The following is a 14,845-nucleotide window of genomic DNA, read 5'->3' on the forward strand; positions in this document are numbered from 1 at the left end:
GTGGCAGGCAACAGGTCGTTCAGGGTCTTTCGTGCGAGCAGAATGTAGATGTTCTGCGAAGCGGTCGCCAAGTCTACGCTTCGTTTCCCCAATGTAAAGGAGACCACATTGTGAGTAGTGAATGTAGTAGACTAGATTCTGGGAAGTGTAGGTGAAGTGTTGCTTCACCTGGAAGATATGTTTGGGCCCTTGGATACTGGTGAGGGAGGAGGTAAATGGGCAGGTGTTATACCATCACCGGTTACAGGGGAAGGTGCCCTAGGGCTGTGGGGAGGTGTTGGGGGTGAAGGAAGTATGGACCAAGGTGTGCCGGAGGGAACGGTCCCTGCGGAAGGCGGACAACGGGGCGGGGGGGGAATATGTGTCTGGTCGTGGCATCTCGCTGGAGGTGATGGAAATGGTGTCTGATGATCTTCTGGATGTGGATGCTGGTGGGATGGTAGGTGAGGATAAGGGGAACCCTATTGCTGTTGTGGGAGGGAAGAGAAGGGGTGAGCGCGGAAGTGTGGGAGATGGGTCGGACCTGGTTGAGGGACCTGCTGACAACGGTGCTGGGGAATCCTCGGTTGAGGAAGAAGGTGGACATGTCACAGGATCCCTTGTCGAAGTTGGCTTCATCTGAACATATGCATGGAGACAGAAGAACTGAGAGAATGGGATGGAGTCTTTACAGGAAGTGGGGTGTGAGGATGTGTAGTCCAGGTAGCTGTGGGAGTCAGTGGATTTGTAGTGGATATTAGTGGTGAGTCTATCCCCAGAAATGGAAACAGAAATGTCGAGGAACGGAAGGGAGGAGTCAGAGATAGACCAGGTGAAAGTGAGGTGAGTGATGATTTGTCTTCATTTACTCTGAGCCACTGATAATCTTTAGCGCTTCAAACAATCTCATATTAGCCTTCAGCATGAAAGGCTGTTAGAAACATATGGGCCATTGGTGAAGCATTAAAAGTCACATGGTAACTGGGCATCATTAGCAATGTATGGTGTGTTCGCTGTAAGACAATACAATTTGAAAACCGCTTGCCTGTAACGTTTTCAATAATGTGGTTTTAATTGGTGCCCGCAAAACTGAATGGATAACATATTGGCTTTCTTTTTAGTAATTCTTTGTTATGGGCATATTTAGCAATGGAACATAAACACACGTAAGAAGATGTTCCCTAGTGAAATAGTACTAGGACCAACTATTCATTACGTAACAATCTTTGCATGTGCCTATTTATGAAATTAAATGTGTAGGTTTCTACAGAAGTGAAGTGGTGTTGACCATTAATGGCAGGCTTGACTTATTATGAATGAATGGAATATATAAGATTGCCCCACTTCCAATGCACTGTTCCTCTACTTATCAAAAGCCTTTTGCAAATCCAAGTGTAATGTCAATCTTAATTGACCTATGTCAATAATTTCCTCAAAAGGTTTTGAGATTTTAGTTAAACATGACTCGTCCTTTCCTGAGAGGTGAATGCTCTTTTACAAGACTTTGTTTCTCTGTTATTCAGCCGACACATCTGTTCGCTTTCTTTTATACTTAAAAGAAATGTACTGCAACCCTTCTCGTAGAATCTTTACAGAGTGGAAGCGGGCCTTTCAGCCCATTGAGTCTACACTGACCCTCCGAAGAGCATCCCACCCAGAACCACTCCCTACCCTATCCCTGGGACTCTGCATTTCCCATGGCTAATCCACGTAACCTGCGCATCTTTGGACTGTGGGAGGAAGCCCATGCAGACACAGACAGAACACGCAAACTCCACACAGATAGTTGCCTGAGGATGGAATCAAACCTGTGTCCTTGTGCTATGAAGCAGCAGTGCTAACCGCTGAGCCACCATGCCACCCCATTCTCATAACAATGTTGTTATGGATGTGTATTAAATTCAATCATTATGAATACCCAGAATAAGAGCAGAAAGTAGAATGTCCAGCCTGTTCCTCCTTCAATTTAGATCATAGCTGATCCGTTTGCCTTTTAAATTTCACAATTTCATCAATCTACGTTGGCCCTTGATCTCTTTGCTTTAAAACTATTTAATGACTCTACCATCTAATGAATCTGCTATCTTCTGAGGCAGACTTCCAAAGTTCCACAACCTTACTGTAAGAAGAAAGTTCTCTTATCCCTCTGTCTTAAAGGACGTTTTTGATAAGGTTCGCCCACAGAAGATAGGTTAGCAGAAGTAAAGCACAAGGGATAAGAAGTAACGAGCTAACATGGAGTAATGATGGGCTAACAGTCAGAAAATGAACAGTAGGAACAAACGGGTTATTCTCACATTGGGAGATAGTATAAGGATGCTTGGGCCCCAGCTGTTCACAACACTTATCAATGATTTAGATTTGGCGGCTGCATGTAATCTTTCCAGATTTATGGTTGCTTCAAAGCTTGGTGGAAAATGCCTGTTGTGAGGAAGATGCAAAGTGGTTTCAGGAGGATTTGGACAAGCCTAATGAATAGGCAAGAACATGATGGATGGAATCAAATATAATGTGAAAAAAATGTGAGGTTATCCACATTGCTAGGAGGAACAAAATGTGCAGAGTATTTCTTAAACAGTAAGTGTAGATGTACAAAGTTGTTCTTGTCAATGCATCACTTGAAGGCTAACATTCAGGTGCAGCAAGTTATTAAGACGAATGGATTGGTAGCCTTTATTGCAAGAGGACTTGAGTAAAGAAGTAGTAACATCTTGCTTTAATTGCAGCTTGGTTAGGTCAGGCCTACCTAAAGTATTAGTTATGGCTTTGATCTTCTTACCGCAGGAAAGATATTGTTACCATGTGGGCTGGGGAAGCTCAGCCTTAGATTATGTTTACAAAATAATTTATACATACATACACATCTTTTAAAAAAAAAGGGTCTCGGAGACAGCCAGACTCTGCTGCATCCTCATGGCAGTGCCCTGAGCAACCAGAATCTACATGCCCGGTCTGAGATTTAAGATTGACAGTTAAATGTTCTCTCTGCACCTCCAATGCTAATTATGGCCCTCTTCTCTTGCTGTGTGTGAAATGGTGTCTCAGCTTTCAAGTCTGTTTCTTGTGTCCTAGTTTCAATGAGTGCAGGATGGAAAGCTCAAATTCGAATCTGTTTTTTAGCAATATTTAGATGTTATGTAGAGAAGAGACTGCGTACCTTAAACTCACCAAACTAGCGTCTCCTTTCTTTATTATAGAGCAAAAACCAATTCCAATTAGCTCCAATGAATTTGGAGCAGTTTCTGACTGTCTACTTTCACCTTGCTTGCTATGGGTTCCTCGCCTCACCCACTTCTCCAGGTAATATTGAGTGACTTTCTCGGGGTCCTTTACTTAATCACTCCTCGTCATTTAATAGTGACATTTTGTGCAACAATTTATTCTCTGAATTGTATCTTGCAATGCCAAACAAAGATTAACAGTGTTTCACTACAACAAGTGAAATCACAACATAAATCAACATGGAAAGTGATTGTGAAATATGATATTTTGTTAAGGCATTTCCAAAAATGATAAAGAGCAGTTAATTATACATATTGACAACATTTGATTGTATGATCTATGACATCCCTTGGCAGAAACAAAGAAAGACAAGCTGGTATGGTTCTGTAATTAGGTCACATCACTGTTCAGTAATTTACTTATTACTTCCATGATCATAAGTGTATAGACATTGAGTACAACACAAAAACAAAGAGAATGAGGAGCGTTCAGCCAGAACAGATAGAATAAAGATTTTTCCCCTCATCCTTGCCGCAGTCCAGATTCTCCACTGTTTTTGTAAGCACTGAGGTGTCGTCAAAACTAATAATAATCTGATTTTTTTCTCAAGTTGACCAGCTAATGTTGATTCATGTTAACGTGGATTTCAAATGCACTGATCACAAACTGCTTTGCCTTTAGATTTGGAACAAATGTGTGACAACTGTGACATTCCTGTAGTTTCCGAGGCACTGCATGCCTCAGTTAAAAAAATCGAGTGGAAATTTTACAACTAATGTCCTCTTTAATGTAACCAAGAGTACAGTTGATTCTGTGAGTATCATAATGCCAGTTTCTCTGGTTCATCTCTGATTTAGAAATTACTATTAAGGGTATGAATTTTATTTATTTGTTTAATTTGCAAGAATTTTACTGTGGGCAATAATCGCATGGTAAAATTAGTTATTTCTAGAAAATAGAGAACAGAAGGTGAAGCAAAAATTAAAGTCATGGGCTTAAAGAGCAGAGGCAGAGAGAGACAGCAACACAAAGACAGATACAACAAGGGCTATACTCTCAGATCTTTCCAGAGCAACATGCAGGGTATTGATCGCTGCAATAATTCTTCCTTTTCCTAAATGTAATGCTTGTGAAATTCTCTTTGATATGACGCCTGTGGATGACACAAATCTAACACTTTCTTTGTTAGATTGTCCCTATCGGAGAACTCCTGCTCCAGGTAAAATTAACATTTGACGTCCAGAAAGCTGTATGCCATGAAAATGACAGAAATGACTTGGTGGGATGTCAGCTGGAAAGTCCCTAAGATACTGTAAGTAATAAAATTCCTCACTTCCTTCTTTGCTGTCATAAAACAGTGGACAGGAGCCTTTAGTACAGAGTTTCCGATAAAAATCATTGACTAGCCACAGATTTGGCTATGACTACATCATTAAGCCAACTGTATTAACTTTAGCGAATGCATTTACTTTTCACGTGATGAGATCAATGTGCATATCACAAGCATCTATCTGCATCAGTATCCAAGGAAATAAAATCTCCCCAGCCTCTGAAGGAAGGGACCAGAATCATCAGGAAATTCAGGTGAGGTGTCCAGTGGGGACCTTCTTGATGCCGAGACCAAAAAGTCCCATTTTCCAACCAAGTGTTTATTGGCGAGATGGGATTCTTTCTACTGGATCATCACTCGTTATCACCATTTTTACCTCCAAACCTTGTTTCATTAATATACAGTTCCCCAGTTTCGTGCCGTCCAGCCTGGTCAGGGGAGTGGGCCCTTGTCAGTCCTAGGGGTCAGTGGGATGAAAGTCAAGGGGATGGGGTGTTACCAGGGGATATTGCTAGGCTGGAGAAATGGGGGAGCTCCACGTCGGGGTTTGAAGACAGCAACCTGGAATTGTAGAGAGTTGAAGTTGGCAAAGGGGAAGAATCTCACTGAAAAGGGGGTGGGGGGGGACAGACAATAGAGCATGGGAAGACATGAGATGCTGAGGAAGGGTGATCACCACGATCGTGACCTTGATGGTGGAAGTGGGCCTGACAGTGGTGTCCAGGACTAAATTGTAGAGGTGGTCTTCAGGTGGTAAGGATGAGAGTGCCAGTGTTTCCTCCTACAGCCCTCCGTGTCCCCACCCCACCCAATATACCACATATTGGGAGTGGAAAGGAGGCACGGTGCGCTCAGACTTTGGTGCTGCTGCCTCACCACACCAGGGACCCAGGTTTGATTCCAGCCTTGGGCAACTGTCTGTGTGGAGTTTGCACATTCTTCTCATGTCTGTATGGGTTTCCTCCAGATGCTCTAGTTTCCTCCCACAGTCCAATGATATACGGGTTAGGTGGGTTGCCAACACTAAATTGCCAATAGTGTCCATGGATGTGCAGTTTAGATGGATAAGCCATGGGAATGCAGGGTCACAGGGATAGGGTAGGGAGTGGGTCTGGGTGGGATGCTCTTCAAAGAGTTGTTGTGGGCTCCATGGGCTGCAAAGGCTGCTCCCACACTGTAGGGATTCTCTGATTCTCTGATATTCCTTGCTTGCTCTACTCTGAGCAACTGGAGCAGGCAATGAGAGGACATGATAGAGGCTGGGAGAGCTTGAGCAGTCTCCTGAAGAGGAGAATGAGGACATTGAGCAGGAGAGACATCACCTTCAGCTCAATAGATTGCAGCAACATTGGGTGCTGCAAACCAGCTAGGACTTGATTGACATCCGGTTCTGGTAGGTGAGAGTTGGGTTCAGTGACCGTTCATTGACTGCAGAATTGTTGTGGCTCGAAAGGCAAGCAGGCCGTTTCTATTCCGAGAGGTTCGATCTCTGTTAGTTTCTGTTGCTGAAGAAAAGTAACTCCTCGAAACATTTATCAGTTTTTTTTCTGTACCACACTGAACTAAGATGCTGGTCTGCAGTGGGCATTGGCAAAGAATCACAGTGACTTAGAGAGGGATGTTAGATGGGATGTGGCTAAAGAAAGTTAAACTGTGTAGCCTGGTGCTCAAACAGTAATAGGTTTGGGAATGTTCACTCCGCTCTGTGTACATTCCTTTCTGTTGTTTGCATGTTTCTCCTGCAGTCATATTGGTTGAGTGCCCTGTCAATGGGGGCATGGGAACACATGCCTGTTATAGATCCTGAGACCTCCCCAGTAATTGATTGCCAATCACTCTGTCATGCCATTGGTACAACATCCACCACATGAGGTGGCTCCTATGCATTCTGTTGCTTATGAACACGGGTTAAGAGCTGGAGTAGGGCCATTCAACCTCTCAAAACCTGTTCCAACATTCAATAAGATGTCTGTGTTTTGAATTCCTCACCCCCATACCACTGATAAACTTTGATCCCGTAGCCTAACAAGAATCTATCTGTCTCTGCCTTAGAGTATCCAATGATACCACCTCCACTGCCTTCTGAGGCAGCGAATTCCAAACTTGCACAACTCTCTGAGAGAAACAAAAAAACTCTTAATTTCTGCCCTAAAAGGGTGATCCCCAATTGTTAAACAGTGCCGCCTCGTTCTCGGCTCCGTCACAAAAAGAAGCATCCTTTCCATGTCCACCTTGCCAAGACCATTCAGGACTTTATGTACATCAGTCAGTTGCCCCTCACTTTTCTCAACTCCGATTGCCTATCTGATGTTGATGCATGCAATCCTTCTATCTGACATCTCCCTGCACTCACTTCATGCCCTTACAAGTGTTAATTGGTTGTGACCAGCCAGTCCTGTTTACCCGTATGGAGTACAGGAGACTTCCCCCTCATCCTCTAGCAGCTGGAGCAGGCATGGACCACACAACAGCTGACCTGCAATGCTGCTTCTATCCAGACCACCACAGCCACATTGGAGGACATCCCTAATCACCTCTGGGAATCCGGAGTTCCTGCCTTTCCGAGACAGTCTGGACAACAACCTGCAGTGAGGTGTCACTGAACCATGGCAGAGCCACTCAGTCTGGACTGAGACATCTCCTTGAGAGAGGGACGTGGTTGTTGGGGGTTGGGTTTGAGGCGGGGGAGATGTGGTGGAACGGGGGAAGGGGAAACAAACACAAAGGCTGCTTTTGGCTTGCAGTGAGAAAATGCCTGTCTGGGTGCCCATAGGCGAGGTGTTGGTCTAGTGGTATTAACAGAGATTCAGATAATGATCTGGGGGCCTGGGTTCGAATCCTAACATGGCAGATGGTGGAATTTGAATCCAATGCAGAAAAAATCTGGAATTAAAAGTCTGATGATGACCATGAATCCACTGTCGGAAAATTCCATCTGATTTGCAATTGCCCTTTAGGGAAGGAAACTGCCATCTTTACTTGGTCTGGCCTACATGTGACTCCAGACCCACAGGAATATGGTTGACTCTTACCTGCCCTCTGGGCAATAAATGCTGGGCTAGCCAGTAACACCCTCTTCCTGTGAATGAATAATTAACGACGGTGCTAGGCATGGGGTGGTGATGGTGGGATTTACAACTTTCCACCAGAAGACTAGCTGCATGCATATTTGATTTGTTGACAATGACAATTCTAAGGGAAAAGCCGATTAGTTTGGAATTGGTGTTATGATGAGACCTGTTCTCTTTTGGAGCACTATGACTGAATTCCAGTCCCCCCTCTCTATATCTATAGAAAGCTGCTACTTGCACCAGCCAAGTCATGTTTGAAGCTGGCGAGATCCAGAGTGTTACAGTAGAATGCAGTGAACCAACAACAGTGTGTCCCACCCAACACCATCGACAACATCAACTCCAACATCATTGTTAACTGCAACATCATCGAAAACTGCAACTTCAACAGCAACATCAACAATATCATCGTTGAAAAGCAGTCACTCATCAGAGGAAACCTGGAGGGTAATAACTCTGTGTTTTTGATTTTCATACTCATTGTCTGAGATGTCCTGAAACCCAATGCAGTGAGAATGGTTCATTGTAAATTCTCAACACAAGGTATTGATCGACCGAAGTTGTCAATGTCTTTGAATTGAGAGTTGCAGTATCTTCTCTCTCTTCTTCATGGCTGCAGAAATATATGTATTAAAAATGGAAAAAATGTTTTGTGGGAGTAATTTATTCATTCAATGTCACACATAGTTATGTTGGTTGCTTGGGAGCAGGCAGCATCACATGCCAATATCTGTGTAGCTTGTATGGCGTTCTTCATTGAGATCACTGGGGAAAACTACACTTGACTGCTACCCGCCATCATAGAATTAATGTGGAAGCAAAGCAATGTAGAAAATAGGAACAGAAATATGCCATTTGGCCCTGTGAGCCTGCACCACCTTCAATGTGACCATGGCTGATCTTCCAACTCTGTCCCGTCTTCTTGCTTTCTCTCTAAACTCTTTAATCCCTTTGGCCCTAAGAACAAAAACTAACTCCTTCTTGAAAAATTCAATGTTTTTGCCTCCACCACTTTCTGTGGCAGAGAATTCCATAGACTTATGAGTCTCAGGTTGAAGAAATGTACCTTCATTTCAGTCCTAAATGGCCTACCGCATATCCTTAAACTGTAACCGTAGGACCATAAAACCATAAGACATAGGAGCAGAATTAAGCCATTTGGCCCATCAAGTCTGTTCCACCAGTCGATCGTGGCTGTATATTTCTCAACCCCCTTTTCCTGTCTTCTCCCCTCACCCTTGACCCACTTACTGATCAAGAACCTATCTATCGCTGTCTTAAATACACTCAATGACTTTGCCTCCATAGCCCTGTGCAACAGTGAGTTCCATAGATTCATCAATCACTGACTGAAGAAATTCCTCCTCATCTCAGATGTAAAGGACTGACTCTTCACTCTGAAGCTGGACCCCTGGGTCCTAGTTTTGTTGGGTTTCATTTGTCCAGGCTGATTTCCACTTGCTTCACCATTATTCCAAGGGGATAAGTATAAGAATAAGGAAATTCTGCCACAATTGCACAGGGATTTGGTGAGATAACACCTGGAACACTGTGTGCTGTGCGCCTGCATTGGCAGCAGTACAGTGAATATTCACTGGATTGGTTTCTGGGAAAATAGGATTGTCCTGTGATGGGGAATCAGAGAAAATAATGTCCATACTGTTTGGAGTTTGGAAGAATGGGAGGTCATTTCATTGAAACATCGGAGATTCTGCAAGAGTTTAACAGGATAGATACTGATTCTCCTGATTGGGAAATCGGAAACATGGGAACGCAGTTATAGAATAAAGTGCCAACCATTTAGGACTTGAGAGAAATTCCATCACTGAGAAGGTTGTAAATTTTTGGAATTCTCTACTTCACAAGATTGTGAATCCCTCATCATTGAATATTACTTAAGACTGAGGCAAAAACATTTTTGGTCTCTCAAGGAATCAAGAGATTTTGGAATGAGTGGGAAAGTGAAGTTGAGGCAGAAGATCAACCATGGTTTTGGTGACCGGGGAGTCCACAATGGCAGAGTGGGCTGAAAGGACTATACTGTCTATTCCTGTTTCTCTTCCATATGTTCCCATGACACTGGTTTTCACTTTCTGAGACGTGCTCATGAGATTCTCAGAGAATCCAAACATAACTTGACAGTTGGAAATGTAGCATGAATTTCAACTTAACTTGCTAGTCACATTGTTTCAGGAATTTCTGAGTGAATTTTTTCAGGAAGCGTACCTTAAGGAAATAATAGGTGGATTTATTTAAGTCCCCAGTCTCTAGTGGGTAACGCTGAGCCATGCTTAGGTGATTGGCTACAGAACAAGGCCTAGAAGACAGGATTTGCTACTTTTCGGTCTGTAGAGCCTTCACAGATTGTTGAATTTTGAAATGTAACCATTAATGTGTCCATTATCTTTAATGCTATGTTTGTCTGGGATGGGGTTGTAGTTCATCTCGTCCAAAGATTTTATTATGTTTCAATCCGGTCAACATTTCAAGTAGCACCCTCTTTAATAATGCTATTTTTGTTTTCATTCCTCAGTTTCACAAGTCCTTTGATTGCATAATATTTTCTATATCTTCTTCACGAAGACAAAAAGTAATTATTTATTTAAGAACATAGAAACAGGAGTCGGCCACTCAGCTTGTTCAGCCTGCCCTGCCATTTAATAATCATGGCTGATCAAAATCCGACTTTTACTCACTACATCCCCTTTACACCATTGGAAATTAGAAACCTATCAAACTCTATCTTAAACAGACTCAGAGAATTTGCTTCCACAGCCCTTTGTGGTAGAGAATCCCAAAGGTCACACCCTTCTGAGTAAAGTAAAGTAATTTATCATCTTCCTGGACCTAAGTAACATTCCCATTATTTTTAATTTGTTTTTAATTGGTTTTAGACTCCCCAACCTGAGCAAACATCTATTCCTTTAAGTAATTTTCACATTTCAATGAGGTCACTTCTCGTTCTTCGAAACTCTAGAGAATAGTGGCCTAGTTCCCCAATATCTCTTCGTATGACAGTTCTGCCATCCCAGGCACGGTTCTGGTGAATGATCCTTGCACTCCCTCTATGGCAATGATATATTTTCTAAAATAATGAAAACAAAACTGCATATAGTACTTCAGGTGTGGTCTGAAGCAAGACTTCACTACTCCTGTACTCAAATCTTTTGCAATAAATTCCATTAGCCTTCCTAATAGCTAGCTGTACTTGCACATTAGCCTTCAGAAACTTATCAACAAGTTCCCTTTAATCATAAACACATTCTAATCTCTCACTACTTAAAAAAATACTCGGCACATCTTTTCACTGACCAAAGTAGATAACCTCACATTTTTCCACATGATATTCCTTCTGCCATGATCTTGTCCATTCACTAAGCCTGTCCAAAAAACTTCTGAAGTCACTTCATATCAACCTCACAACACACATTTCCACTCAGCTTTGTATCATCTGCAAATGTGGAAATATTGCATTTGGTCTCCGCTTTCAAATGTTTTACAATATATATATATGTGTGTATATATGTATATATATATATATACACACACTCAGTGAACAGATGGGGCCCAAGTACTGTTCCTTGTGGTACCCCAATAGTCACTGCCTGCCAGCGCAAGAATGGCACATTTATCCCTAAATTGATTTTTGTCGAATCATTAATCTGTATCTATGAATTACCCCTTAGACAGTGTGCTTTAAACTTTCAAGCCAGCCTTCTGTGGGTGACTTAATCAAAAGCCTTCTAATAATCAAACTTTATGACATCTATTGACTCTCCTTTACCAATTCTGTTAGTAATATCTTCAAAAAACTCATCCCACTGACCAATCCCCACCACTACCTACCTGCACTCACCTATCACATCCCACCTACCTTCCCCAGCCCCACCCCTCCTCTCTATTTGTTTCCCAGCTCCCTTCATACTCTCCATTTTTGAAAAAGGGTCTCGATGCAAAATGTCAACTTTCTTGCTCCTCTGATGCTGCCTAACCTGCTGTGTTCCTCCAGCCTTGCACTGTGTTGTCTCTGACTCCAGCATCAGCAGTTCTTACTATCTCTAATCAATCTTTGCTGTCCCTTGTTGTTTGTTAATCCACCCAAACAAATTCCACATTTGTTCTTCAGATCCAAGATCCTTCCTTACGAATATACTGTCCCCATCCTTTACTATCAATGCACCTCCTCTTTGTTCCTGTCTGTCCTTCCTAAATATTGAATATCCAGTTCCCAGTCCTGGTCACCATGAGCTCTGTAATGATGATTACATCACATCTTTGTATCTTGAGCATCTACATTTTTGCAGATGCTGCGTGAATTCAGATAGAGTGCTGTTTATTTTTTCTTTTTGACATTATTCTGCTTTCAAAGCATACTGGATGTTCAGCTTTTACCTTCCATTCTCCTGAGCAATTTTTGATTTCCTGTTGTCAACTTAACTCCTTCCAATTTAGGTTATCTTTCAGGTTCCCGTCCCCCTGAAAAGCTAGTTTAAACCCACTCCAACAGCACAAGCCAATCTCTGTACAAAAATATCAATCACAGTCCCATTAATGTGTAACTTGTCCAACTTGCATAGATCCCATCTGCCGCAGAACCGGCCCCAAATCCTCAGAAATCTGATGCTATTCCTCCTACACCTGTTCTTCAGCCACATATTTACATATCGATCCTCTTTTTCTTATGCTCACGAGTGTGTGTCTTTGAGAGTAATCCGGATATCATTGCTCTTGAGGTCCTGCTTTTTAATTTCCTTCTTAACCCCCTTAAATTGGCTTTTAGGACCTCATCTCTGTTCCTGTCTATGTCATTGGTACTAATGTGGACCAACACTTCTGGCTGATCTCCCTTAACCAGGTACATTTCCTGCAACTGCTCCATGACATGGTCGACCCTGGAACCTGTGAAACAGCACATCATCCTGGATTCACATTCATTGTCTGTCCAGAAACGCCTGTCTGCTCCCCTGGCTGTGGAATCCCCTATAACTAGTGCTCCTCTATTCTTCTTCCTCCTCCCCAGCTGACTCACCCTTGATGCCATGGGTGTGGCCTTCATTAGAGTCCCCTGAGGAACCATCGCTGTCACCATTTTCCAAAAAGGAGCATTGATTTTCAACCACAACAGGCTCAGGGGATACCTGGACTCGCTGCCTGGTTTTCTCAAACTGCCCGGTAGTTATCCCTTCCCTCTCCATCACTTCCCAGTTGCTGTTATAATTTCTGCTGGCTCCACTTGTAATTGGCCATGTTTGTCCTAGTTAATCCTTTCCTCATCACATACCCAAATATTACAGATATTACAGTTCACGTTTATGCTTCTTACTAGATTGTATTCTTCTTTACTGTCCTTTCTCAGTTTCCTTGTCAGCCTTTACAGAGTTCTAAAGAGCTCTCAATCCTCATGCTTCACATTTTGTTCTCTTATCCTAGTGAGTCACTTGCTATGATAAATGCAATCTGTAAATTCTTTTGTTAGCTATAATTAGCTCACCTTCTCATGTTATTGTTTATGTTTTAAAGGAGTGTTTATCTAACAAGCAAACAACTTGTTGTCAACCATGTGGTATTTCTTTAAATGCTAATTTGCCTGTCAGTCATGAAATGTATTTTTCCCAATCCACGACAACAAGCTTGACTCCTTGTGCATTCAAATTTTCCCTTGTTTGGATTTAGAGTCAGGGTCATAGATTTGTACAGCACAGAAACAGACCCTTTGGTCCAACTCGTCCATGCCGACCAGATATACTCAATTAATCTAGTCCCATTTGCCAGCATTTGGCCCATATCCCGTTAAACCCTTCCTATTCATGTACCCATCCAGATGCCTTTTAAATGTTGTATTTGTACCAGCTTCCACCACTTCCATACATGCAGCACACTCTGTGTGAAAAGTTTTCCCCTTTGGTGCCTTTTAAATGTTTCCTCTCTTACCTTAAACCCATGTCTTCTAGTTTTAGCTTCCCCTATCCTCAGAAAAAGAACTTAACTATTCATCCTATCTATGCCCCTCATGATTTTATAAATCTCTATAAGGTCACTCCCCAGCATCCGACGCTCCAGGAAAAATAGCCCCTGCGTATTCAGCCTCTCCCCATAGCTCAAACGCTTCAATCCCAGCAACATCCTTCTAAATCTTTTCTGTATCCTTATATGTTTAACAACATTTTTCCTACAGCATGGAGACCAGAACTGAACGCAGTATTCCAAAAGTGGCCTTACCATTGTCCTGTACAGCCACAACATGACCTCCCAACTCCTGTACTCAATGCACTGACCATTAAAGGCAAGTATACCAAACACCTTCTTCACTACCCTCTCTACCTACAGTTCCACCTTCAAGGAACTATGAACCTACATCCCAAGGTCTCTTTGCTTGGCAACATTCCCTAGGACCTTAGCCTAAAGTGCATAAGTCTACACCTCACATTTAACTAAATTAAACTCCATCTGCCACTCCTGGGTCCATTGGCCCATCTGATCAAGATCCCGTTGTACTCTGCGGTAACCTTCTTCACCGTTCACTACACCCCCAATTTTAGTGTCATCTGCAAGCTTACTAAGCATTTCTCCATATTCACTAACAATCCTGTTTTAGAGTGCATAGTATCACATTGAAATCAAATGTAAATTTCTATCATATGTGGCCTCATACTATAGAAGTATTTCTTAATTCCACTGTTGAAACATCTGGCTCCAATTTATAGACTATGCCCTTGATCCTAGCCAATGGAAATATTTTGTCTCTATCTGCCCCCCTTTCATATTTTGGAATTTTTGATCAAACCATCCCTCACCCTTTGAAACTCTAGGAAACACTACCCTAGTTTACATAATCTCTCCTTGTAATTTTCCCCTTGGTGTTCAGATATCATCCTGGTAAAAACCACACAACTCTCCCTCAAATCAATATATCCTTCCTAAGGTATTGTGTCCAGAATTGAATTTACTAATGGCCCGGGCTAATCAGGCCTTTTTATAGCTTAAATATGACTTCCACACTCTTGTATTTTAGTCCTTGAGAAATAAAGGCCAGAATTCCATTTAATTTTTTTTTGATTACTTTCTGCGCCTGTTCATGACATTTTAGTGATCTATGTTGTCGGACCAAATGTTTCTTTGGCCCTCACTGTTTCCAGTTTTCCACCATTTAGGAAGTACCCTGTTCTATCCTTTTTAGTCCTAAAATGGACGCCTGCGTTGAAATCTGTTTGTTACAGTTTACACATAATTTAACGTATAAACA

At 42.3% G+C, this 14,845-nt stretch overlaps 1 long non-coding RNA gene across 1 annotated transcript; it reads left to right on the top strand.

Annotated features, from left to right (window-relative positions):
- Positions 1-3,896: 3,896 nt before the first annotated feature.
- LOC125483481 lies at positions 3,897-8,149 on the top strand. Its single transcript, XR_007262443.1, has 3 exons — positions 3,897-4,014; positions 4,391-4,513; positions 7,826-8,149. It is a non-coding gene; the product is annotated as an uncharacterized LOC125483481 (long non-coding RNA).
- The last annotated feature ends 6,696 nt before the right edge of the window (positions 8,150-14,845 follow it).

The sequence above is a fragment of the Rhincodon typus genome, chromosome 7, assembly GCF_021869965.1.
Source record: "Rhincodon typus isolate 14 chromosome 7, sRhiTyp1.1, whole genome shotgun sequence".
In the NCBI taxonomy this organism is placed as follows: domain Eukaryota; kingdom Metazoa; phylum Chordata; class Chondrichthyes; order Orectolobiformes; family Rhincodontidae; genus Rhincodon; species Rhincodon typus.